Consider the following 10,969-nt stretch of genomic DNA (forward strand, 5'->3'; position numbering starts at 1 on the left):
GGTTGGCCTTCCTGACCATGTCCCCACACTGTCAGCCCATGTTCATTTTGGCATCAATAATGACTCCAAGATCCTTTTCTGCCTCTGCACTGACAAGAAGGGAGTTCCCCAGCCTGTAGGTATGCTGCTGGCTCTTCCTCCCCAGGTGCAGTACCCTGCACTTGCCAGTGTTGGAACCCATCCTGTTCTCATCTGCCCACCCCTGTAACCTGTCCAGGTTCAATTGCAGCCTATTCCTCCCTGCTAGCGTGCCCACTTTCCCCCACATCTTAGTGTCACCTGCAAATTTGAACAGGGTGCTTTTTACACCCCCGTCCAAGTCGCTGATGAAGATGTTGAACAGTGCGGGCCTGAGGACTGAGCCCTGCGGAACCCCACTGCCTGCATCCCTCCAGGTCGAACAAGACCCATCCATCACCACTCTCTGGGTGCGGCCCTCCAGCCAATTAGTGACCCACCTGACTGTGTAGGTATAGATGCCACAGTCTCCTAGTTTTTTTAATGAGAATGGGGTGAGAGACAGTGTCAAATGCCTTCCTAAAGTCCAGAAAGACTACGTCCACCACAACACCTGCATCCAGGGATTTGGTGACCTGGTCATAGAAGGCTACCAGGTTGGTCTGACAGGACCTGCCTCTAATGAACCCATGTTGGTTGCCCCTAAACATAACCTCCCCTGCTGGCCCCTTGCGGACTTGCTCCAGGATAATTCTCTCAAAAAGCTTATCCAGCACTGAGGTAAGATTAACAGGCCTATAGTTTCCTGGGTCCTCCTTCCTCCCTTTTTTGAAAATGGGAACCACACTGGTCCTTTTTCAATCCTCTGACACAATGCCAGAGCACCATGAGTGCTCGTAAAGCTGTGCCAGGGGTCCCACAATGACCTCTGCTAATTCTCTTTTCACTCTGGGGTGGAGATCATCAGGACCTGCTGATTTAAATACATCCAGTCCCTCCAGAAGTTCCCTGATTAGGTCCTCTCTGACCCTAGGCCGGGGTGTGCCTCCCCTGGGGGCTACGGGGTTCGCAGTGGGGGGGATGACCTGGTCCCTGCTCAGAAAAATGGAGGCAGAATGACAACATTCATTTGACAGAAAATATGCATTCAAACTTTACCAAGCAGACAAGGTTTCCAAACATATGGTTTATTTGAGGAAAATGAGAAACTTCTGCAACTGTGCAGATGATAAGGTAAATAAAGGCAAGTTAGGGCATGATGATGATGATGATGATGATGATGACTACACACACAAAATAATACCCCACAATTAGTCTGAATTTGCACTATAAGATGCTAATCCATGCAAAGAGGAGTTTGGGAATCTGCAACAATACATACACAATTATGTACTTGTGCAACAAATAAGTAGTAAGAACAATTTTGACTTGGATGGACACCACACAAGAATATGGGTCAACATTTCCAAAGATTTAAAAGGACCTCAAAAATATTTCAAGGACTGTAGGGTTCTATATGTACTTTTTGTAGCAGCTTTTGGCTTTAGGGCCAGCCATAGAGAAGAACTTAGTTAACACCTAAATGTTAGGTGCCTGCTAGGGCTGTGCAAAGCTTCAGTAGCTGATTCAATTCGGAGGAGATTCGGCCTGATCTGGCGACCAAATCTCTGAATTGAACTGGGAGACCCATTAATCTTTCTGAATTGAATAGGAAGCCTCCAAATTGATTCAGAGAGATTAGGCCGTAGACTTTATAGGCAGGCATTAGGCAGTGCCGGTGGGAGCAGCTGTGGGACTAGCTGGATGAGCCCTGGCAAAAGCCGAGGCTTGTCTGGCTGCTCCTCCAGCTGCCCCCATACTGGGGCAAGGCAGGCAGTGCTGGCAGCCCTGGGAGAAGCCGTGGGGGCTGAGGGATTGATCAGAGACCTGGGGGAATGATTGGGGGCTAGGGGATTGAACCAGGAACTGGGGGGAAGTCCCTGTTCATTCCCCCAGCTCCCCAATCATTCCCCGCCAACACTGCCTGCCTGTATAGTCTATAGCCAAATGAGATTTGGTGCTGAATTTCTTCAGGTTCAGATTCGGCTGAATCGAATCGGGACAGTGATTCAAATCACAGAATTGAATCACTGTCCCTCCGCATCACCAAATCTGAAACAAATACTTTCTGCCTCGCACAGGCCTGGTGCCTACCCCAGAGTCAAATACTAAACTCAGGTTTAGGTACCCAGTGTCCATCTACAGCATATGAAGATGGCTAGGCACCTTGGAAGGGCAATCGAAAAACCCACACACCACACTAAGCAGGGAGCTGTCTAGACCTAGCCAATAGGAAATGCTGAGTATAGGAGTAGAGATTAGGTGCCTGAATCAGGGATGAAATGGAAGCACCTCTGTTTGGGATGTTGTCTGGAACCCAGTTCTGAGAGTCAGCGTTCGCAACTATTCTTTGCAAAAACTGAATGGGACCCTTTTTAAATGTGTCCAGAGTAGAATGAGGTGATGGTGGTAAAGTCTACCTTTATATAATAGCCTAGTAATTAGAGCAGGGTCTGAGCCAATCTCCCTCAGTTTCTAATCTCAGGAATATTTCTGTTTTTTTATCCAATAGCTATCACATAACATATAATGCACAGCCTTGGGGGCCAAAGTCCCCCTTCCAGCAGAGTGCCCCAACAATCAGGTTACCAATTTACGCACCTTTTTGCTTGCTCTCCTTCTGATTCATGAATCTTTCAATCTTTTCTGACCAGTGTTCCAGCTTCAACAGAAGAGATGGAAAATGCGCTCCCACAGCCTAGCCTACAGCCTAGTAGTTAGGCCACTCCCTGGGGAGTTGGAAAGACTAGCTTTGAATAACTTGTCTGAGAAAGGCCTTGAACCTGCTTTCCCATTTTCTTAAAGGTTGGTCTAACTTAAAGACAATTATAAAAGGGAAGTTGGTGACACCAGTAGCACTTCCTCATCTCACCATGCCTTTGGATGAAAGTGACTGTGACTATTGGGTTTTGTACTGATTTCTATATGACTGATATGTGATTGGGCCCCTCGGACAATTTAAGCATTGCTTTGTCTAGTTTCTGGATTCACGTGGGGCTTAGATGGGAACTAGGCAAATAGCCGCTCAAATGGGGGAGTTCTGGGCATGTGCAGAAGACAGAACTGCAGGTGCCTAGGGAACTTGCAGGATAAACAGGAAGGTGCCTAATGAACATAGGTGCCTCTTGGACTACATGGCCACTAAATACAGGTTTTTTTGGATTGTAATATTGGACATAGATGCTAAAGGTCTGACCATTCTATTTTAGGGGCCTAAGCCCTGTTTTGGATGTGGTCCTTAGTCTTTCTGTGTGAGGGTAACACAGAACTAAGGGTTCTGTGTGAAGGATTGAAATGGTAGGAATCAATAATTAAAACATACAAGCCTGGCAGGTCAGGGATGTCCCCGCTAGACCTTAGCCATCAAAGATACCACCTTTAGTCTTGATTAGACAAGGCAATCAGACAGGCCTAATTAAACTTAACACCTTTACAATTGCAGTGCTGTGAGGGGATTAATTTGTCAATTATTTTTAAGCTGATTGCAGTTCATATCACAGAACTAGACAGCTTCCTTCATCCCTTAGATAAATAAAAGATTAACCTAAGAACCAAAACTTTTAGGTAGCTTTCTTTGAAATCTTTATTGAACACTTGCACATGCTTAAATGCATCAATATTGTATTTAAAACTGAGCAGCCAAGGTTGACAGAATGTACCAGTAATTTAATCCCATGTTTTTTCTATTTTGCTGACCCAGAAGAGTGAATAAAAAATGATTGTCTTCATTGAGATCTTTCGTGGAGGTAATGTTTAAAGCATAATGACCCCAATATCTAATAATAGTTTTCTCCTTAAAGATACCAAGGACTACACCATGGAGTGTAGTCTGAACAATGATTGCACTTTATGATAGGTATAAATGAAGGGCTTAATATCTGGATACGTTGATAATAGAAATACTCAGTCTTCACTGGAAGATTCCTTACTTTGAGACAGAGTTGGATAGAAAACTGGTTTAACGTCTCTTCCCAGTACAGAGACAATGCAAGCTCTGTATTTTTTTAAATAACAGCATTATGGTAATGTTTGTAGATGTTGAAAAGCATGAGTGTCTTTTAATGAATCAAAATGAAATTAGGAGTTAGCACAAGGTCTCTAAAATATTTGATATTTGGAAGTGACCACATACTTTCAAAGTAATAGCAACATTCATAAATATTGTTTGGAAGTACAGTCTTCATACCCGAGCTTTTTCTTTAATCAAATACATTTAAGCCCTTCTGTAAAGAGCCAAGGCAAACTACAGAATCCATTGTATTATTGTATTTCTCTTCTGTCTCTTAAACATTAATTATGAAGCACAAGAATCAAAAACCTAGTCAACTATTTTGCCCTTTCTGACTGGGATGCAGAAATTATGCTCATAAACTTTTTCTGTGACAGAAAACAGACAAATTTAAAACAGACAAGTTCTAACAAAACAGACAAAAATCTATCCTGGTAGTTAAGGCTGATTAAGCACTGGAACAAACTACCAAGGAGTGGCTGGATGCTTTACATCTTAAAATCAAGACTGGATGAAGTTATGAAGATAAGCTTTAGTTAAAAACAAGTTACTGCAAGGGTCATGGGGTGAAATTTAATGGCTTGTGATATAAAAGAGGTCAGATGAGATAACCTAACAGTCGCTTTAGGTTATAATATCTATGCATCTATGAAAACAGCACTAGTCTTAAGCCTTTGGCACCATGTGTTTTTGAGACATCTAGGGTGCAGACAGAAGTGACAATTTTTGCCTGATCTGCCCATAGAAAGCAGTCTATAGCTGTGACCAAACACAAGTCCATGGGTGTAGACAGCTCCCAAAATGGCCGATTGGGTGAAAATCTGACCCCTCATTGCACAAGATATCAGATACAGGCATTTCAAAATGTAGTGTTTTTTGTAACTTGTATCTGTGGAGCTCCCAGCCTGTCGCTGTTTTCAGAATGGGAGGGGGAAAGGGAGCGGAGCTCCCTCCACTGCCCTTCCCCCTCCCATTCTGGTAACAGCCAGCTCTAGCAGAGAGCTGTGGCTGTTGCTACAGCAGGGGTGGGCAATTATTTTGGGCAGAGGACTGCTTACTGAATTTTGGCAAGCCATCAAGGGCCGCATGACAGGCAGCCCAGGGCAGATAAATATTAATTTTCTAAATTTTTTAGGGGCCCTGCGGGCCAGATAGAATGGACTGGAGGGCCACATCCAGCCCCTGGGCCACATTTTGCCCACCCCTGTGCTACAGGAACCTGGCTGCAGGCTTCCAGCCCACAGCTAGGTTCCCCTCCCCAGTGCAACCAACAGTGAACTTCTGTTTGGTCTGGGGTAATGCTGTAACTCAGAACACTTTGCAGAAATCGTTCTGAGTTAAAGCTGGGAGCACTTCTGTCTGCACCCCTACTTACTAGTTCTTATGTGCCAAAGAATAGAAATACCTTAAAAGAGGAAGAAGGAAATGCAAGTTCTTTAGCATTTGTCATTGCCAAAAGGATAGCATGCATATGGACAACACCCAAGGAGAACTACTTGTGGGGATGTGAATGTAATACAAATGTACAATCTTCAGGCACATTGCTGGAAGGCAAAACAATGGGAGACAATGGAACCAGGGAGAAACTCAAGCACAAACATGGAACGAATCAATCAGTGCACATATTTGTTCTGTGAGATAATGCTGATTGCATGGGAAATGGACAAAAATATGACAGAAGGGAAAGCAAGCAATAAGTCTACTCTTTCCTAACCAATGTCTGAATGTAGATTAAAACCTATGTGATGCAACTATTTTCTATAGGTCTGGCAGGAGGATTGTTTTTATCCCTGTTTTAAAATTATATGAAAATCTTAATTTTATTATGCAGATCCTAGATATAAACCTTAGTTGGGTTTGAAGAATACATTTAGGGGTTCACTATACATCCTATGGTCATGTTTGCATTTAGGGTCCTAGAAAAAAATGAAATGGGGTTTGGAAAATGGCAAACTTCTAGTGTCAAAGGACAGAATTTTCTCATAGGTTTCATGTTAAGTGATAGCATTACTTATAACCCTGAAAGTAGCAAATATTCAATTTGCTAAACACTTTAATTCCTTTTGTATGATGGTAAATACAGAAAAAATTACACTAGATGAAATAAATCGTTTACATTTTATGATAAAAAAGAAAAAATATAAAGATCCTGTCATGCACTATAAAAACTTAGATAAAACTGTATTTGATTGATAAGGTTTTAAATGATTCCCTGGATATCTTGCCAGTCACCATGGAAAAAATGAGACCAAAAATGAAATAAGAATTTGAACATCTTTGAATGCTACATTTTTCTTTCACCCAAATTTCATTAATCACCATTCAATGAAATGTCAGAAGAATGTCTACTAATTGAAGACAATTCATTAGACTACTTAATGTGTTACCATTTGTATTTCAGTAGTACCTGCAAGATGATAGGTGCTGTCTACACATAAGGAAAAATATTCCTTGCCCCTAGGAATCAGATTCGTAGGTTTGTGTAAATAATCGCTTTTCTGGTTTTGCCCCAATATAAAAAAATAAATAACATTTTAAAATGTGTTTGATGTGCAATACATTCATGTTAATGTTCTTGTTAAAATGACATGTTTCCAGATACTTATAACAAGGACAAAGGAAACGATAAGAGAGATGCGCAATACTTCAGGGCAAAGAGAAGGAGGCGGTATTACTGTTTTTCATCTAACAGCTGGTAGTCAGGGCACTCACCAGGGATATAGGAGACCTGGCTGCAGATTCCTCTTCTGTCTGAAAGTATTTGTACCCACACTGCCCATCTCCCAGGAGAGTATGCTAACCCAGGATACTTCAGTGTCCAAGTTCAATGCAGGCTAGAGGCCCCCAGGCCATACACCACACAGGTGGCACACTGGGAGTGGATCCCTCATTTCACAGTACATGACTCTTCCTCCTCAGCATGAGCTATGTTGGCAGAACACAGACCCCCAATGCCCACTGCATGGGCTTCACAGGCAGGCAGCACATGGAGCCCTTCCCAGGCTCTTTCCTGCTGCACTGCAGCAGAAGATAGGTTGTAGTCATGTTTGTCTATGGATATAGACAGATATATAGATATCTGTTATTAGACCAACTCAAATAGTTGGAAAAATTCTTCTTTGCAAGCTCTTGGGTATAAAAGATGCTTCCTCAGCTTGATGAAGGGTGTTTTATACCTGAAACCCTGCAAAGAAGAATTTTTCCAACTATTTGAGTTGGTCTAATAACAGATATCAGATTTACCCAAATAACCTTGTCTTACAGCAGGAGAGGCACCTACCATATGTTAAGCACACTCAGGCTGTGTCCAGCCTGTGTGCCATGTGCTGATCCTTTGCAGGCCACCAGCTGGACAGCCCTGAACTGACTGATGCACTGTGTGGTATCCTGGGTTACATCTACTTCAGTTTCTCCAGTTGAAGCTGTTTGGCTTGGTATAAATGTACTTAAAAACATCTTTCAGCCAGAGAGCAGATAATTTACCAGCCTGGTTGTTAAAAAATTCACTTGGTAGGTGGGCTACCAAATTTGCACATCCTAGTCCAATGAATACTTCAATGTTTTTTATAAAGTGGATAACATCATCAGGAGAGACTAAGAAAGACCTAACACAGAATAAGCTACTGTGTGATGATTGCCCCAGCATTCTTTCCTGCCCAGGGTAGGGGGTTGGATTTGATGATCTGTTGAGGTCCCTTCCGACCCCTGTGAACAGACGTGGATGGCGCCATGAGGCCTGCATCAGAGAGGTCAACTGGCGGCTTCAGAGCTGGTGTTACTGGGTGGGCTTTGGATATGAGCAGAAACAACCCAGGTAAGTGACAAGGGCCTGGGCAAGCTTGGGAACAAGAGGGAAGCAAGAGGTCTCAATTGCCTCTACACAAATGCTAGAAGTTTGGAGAATAAGCAGGAGGAACTCGCCCTCCTGCTAGCTAGCAAAAACCAAGACCTGGTTGTCTTACATGGTGGGATTCTACCCAGGACTGGGCTGTAGACATTGAGGGCTATAGGCTGTATAGACAGGACGGAGTAGGGAAAAAAGTGGGGGGGTGTAACACTCTATGCTAAAGAACAGTACACATTCTCGATGATTAGGATGGGTTCAGAAGAGGGGAAAACCGAGGCGCTCTAAGTTAGAATGCAAGGGGGTCGTGGGGAAAGGGACTTGATAGTGGGCATCTGCTACAGACAGCCTCACCAGGGGGATGAGCTGGACCTAGAATTTTCAGGTCAGCTCATGGAGGTTGTAAGGACAAGGGATGTGGTTGTCATGGGTGACCTAAATTACCCAGACATCTGCTGGGAGGATCAGTCAGCCAGGTCTGAACACTCACGTAAGTTTTTAGCCTGCATATAGGACCTCCACCTAACCCAGAAGGTACACAGTCCTACCAGAGGAAATGCCTTGCTGGATTTGGTCCTTGCCATAGATGATGACCTGGTGAGGGATCTGTGGGTGCTCGACTACCTAGGCGTTAGTCTGCTGGAATTTACTATCCGGTGCAGGGTGGTGAAAACAAACAATAAGGCAAAAGTCCTTGGTACTTCAGGAGCGCTGACTTCAATGAGCTAAAGAGATTAGTATGAGAGACATTGGGGACTCAGAGCCTCAATGAGATGGGAGTCTAGGATAGGTGGTTGTTCCTTAAGGAGATGATCCTCTGAGTTCAGAGGGAGACAGTCCCAATGCAAACCAAAGGGGGCAAGAGTGCTAAAAAGCCCCTTTGGCTCAGTAAAGGCATCCAGGAGGGTCTAAGGGCAAAGAAGGTGGCATACAATCAGTGAAAGCAAGGGGCTATCACCAAGGAGGATCACACCTCTGTTGCTCGTGATTGCAGGGAGGTGGTTAAAAAGGCCAAGGCAGAGATGAAACTAGGGCTGGTGCCCGGAATTAAGAATAACAAAAAGTCCTTTTTCAAATACATAGGGAGTAAGAAGAAGGCACCAGGTAATGTGGGGCCCCTACAGGACAGGCTTGGCAATCTGGTGATTGCAGTAAAGGAAAAAAGCTGATCTCTTCAATGAGTTCTTTGCCTCCATATTTCTAAGCAGGGACTGAGACAACTCCCCCACTAGGATTACAGATAGGCTCAGGGGACATGATGCCATGCCTAGGGTCAGGGACGATCTAATTAGGGAACTCTTGGAGGGGCTGCGTGTGTTTAAATCAGCAGGTCCGGATACTCTTCATCCGAGGGTACTGAGGGAATTGGTGGAGGTCGTAGCAGGTCCCCTGGCATGGCTATATGAGTGCTCGTGGTGCTCTGGCCAGGTCCCAGAGGACTGGAAAAGGGTCAATGTGGTCCCCATTTACAAGAAGGGGAGAAAGGAGGACCTGGGTAACTATAGGCCAGTTAGTCTCACCTCAGTCCTTGGGAAGACTTTTGAGAAAATTATCCAGGAGCACACCTCCAGGGGCCCAACATGGGAGGTAATGCTCAGGGACAACCAACATGGGTTCATTGTGGGAAGATCCTGCCTGACTAACCTTGTTTCTTTTTACGACCAGGTCACAAAGTCCTTGGATGCGGGTGTTGAAGTGGATGTTGTCTACCTGGACTTCAAGAAGGCCTTGACACTACTTCTCACCCCATTCTCACAAAAAAACTAGGTGACTGTGGCATTGATACCTGTGCAGTCAGATGGGTGGCAAATTGGCTTGATGGTCGCACCCAGAGAGTGGTGGTGGACGGGTTGTTTTCAACCTGGATGGATGTGGGCAGTGGAGTTCCCCAGGGCTCAGTCCTCGGGCCTGTGCTATTCAACATCTTTATCAGTGACTTAGAGGTGGGCGTGGAAAGCACGCTGTCCAAATTCATTGATGACACAAAGATGTTGGGAGGAGTGGGCACACTGGAGAGGAGGGACAGAATCCAACTAGATCTAGATAGGTTACAGAGGTGGGTGGATGAGAATAGGATGGAATTCACTGCAGACAAGTGCAAGGCGCTGCATCTAGGGAGGAGGAACTTGCAACATACCTATAGGCTGGGGAACACCCTTCTCAACAACACAGTGGCTGAAAGGGATCTTGGAGTCATTGTTGACTCCTGGATGGACATGACCCGCCAATGCGAGGAAGCAGTCAGTAAGGCTAACCACACCTTGTTGTGCATCTACAGATCCATCATGAGCAGGTCCAGGGAGGTGATCCTCCCCCTCTATGCGGCACTGGTCAGGCTGCAGTAGGAGTACTGCGTCCAGTTCTGGGTACTGCACTTCAAGAGGGATGTGGCTAACCTTGGAGGGTACAGAGGAGGGCCACTCGCATGATCAGTGGGCAGCAGGTCAGGCCCTACGAAGATAGACTAAAGAGCCTGAATCTATTCAGCCTCCACAAGAGAAGACTGAGAGGGGATTTGGTGGCCGTCTATAACTCACCAGGGGGGACCAGCGGAAAATAGGTGAGGCTCTGTTCCCCCAGGCACCATCTGGGATAACAAGGAATAACAAGGAATAACAGCCACAAATTGATTGAGAGTAGGTTCAGGCTTGATATCAGGAGACATTACTTTACGGTTAGGGCTGCCAGGCTCTGAAATGGGCTCCCAAGGGAGGTGGTGCTCTCTCCTACCTTGGGGGTCTTCAAGAGGAGGTTGGATAGATATCTGGATCTGGCTGGGATATAATGATACCAGCACTTGTTCCTCCCCAGGGCAGGGGGTCGGACTTGATGATCTGTTCAGGTCCCTTCCTACCCTTTGAGAACACAGATGCGGAAAGGGATCTTGGAGTCATTCCAAGATGAACATGAGCTGCCAATGCCAGACCGCAGCCAGCAAAGCCAACCACACCTTGTCGTGCATCCAAAGATGCATCTCAAGCCGGTTCAGAGGTGATACTCCCCCTCTATGCAACATTGGTTAGGCCACAGTTGGAGTACTGCATCCAGAACTGGGGGCT

At 45.1% G+C, this 10,969-nt stretch overlaps 1 protein-coding gene across 1 annotated transcript in view; it reads right to left on the minus strand.

Moving 5' to 3' along the window:
• Positions 1–10,969, minus strand: part of LOC102372246 (F-box/LRR-repeat protein 17-like) — a 175,709-nt gene that overhangs the window by 3,405 nt on the left and 161,335 nt on the right.

This window comes from Alligator sinensis, unplaced genomic scaffold, assembly GCF_000455745.1.
Source record: "Alligator sinensis unplaced genomic scaffold, ASM45574v1 scaffold484_1, whole genome shotgun sequence".
NCBI classification, from domain to species: domain Eukaryota; kingdom Metazoa; phylum Chordata; order Crocodylia; family Alligatoridae; genus Alligator; species Alligator sinensis.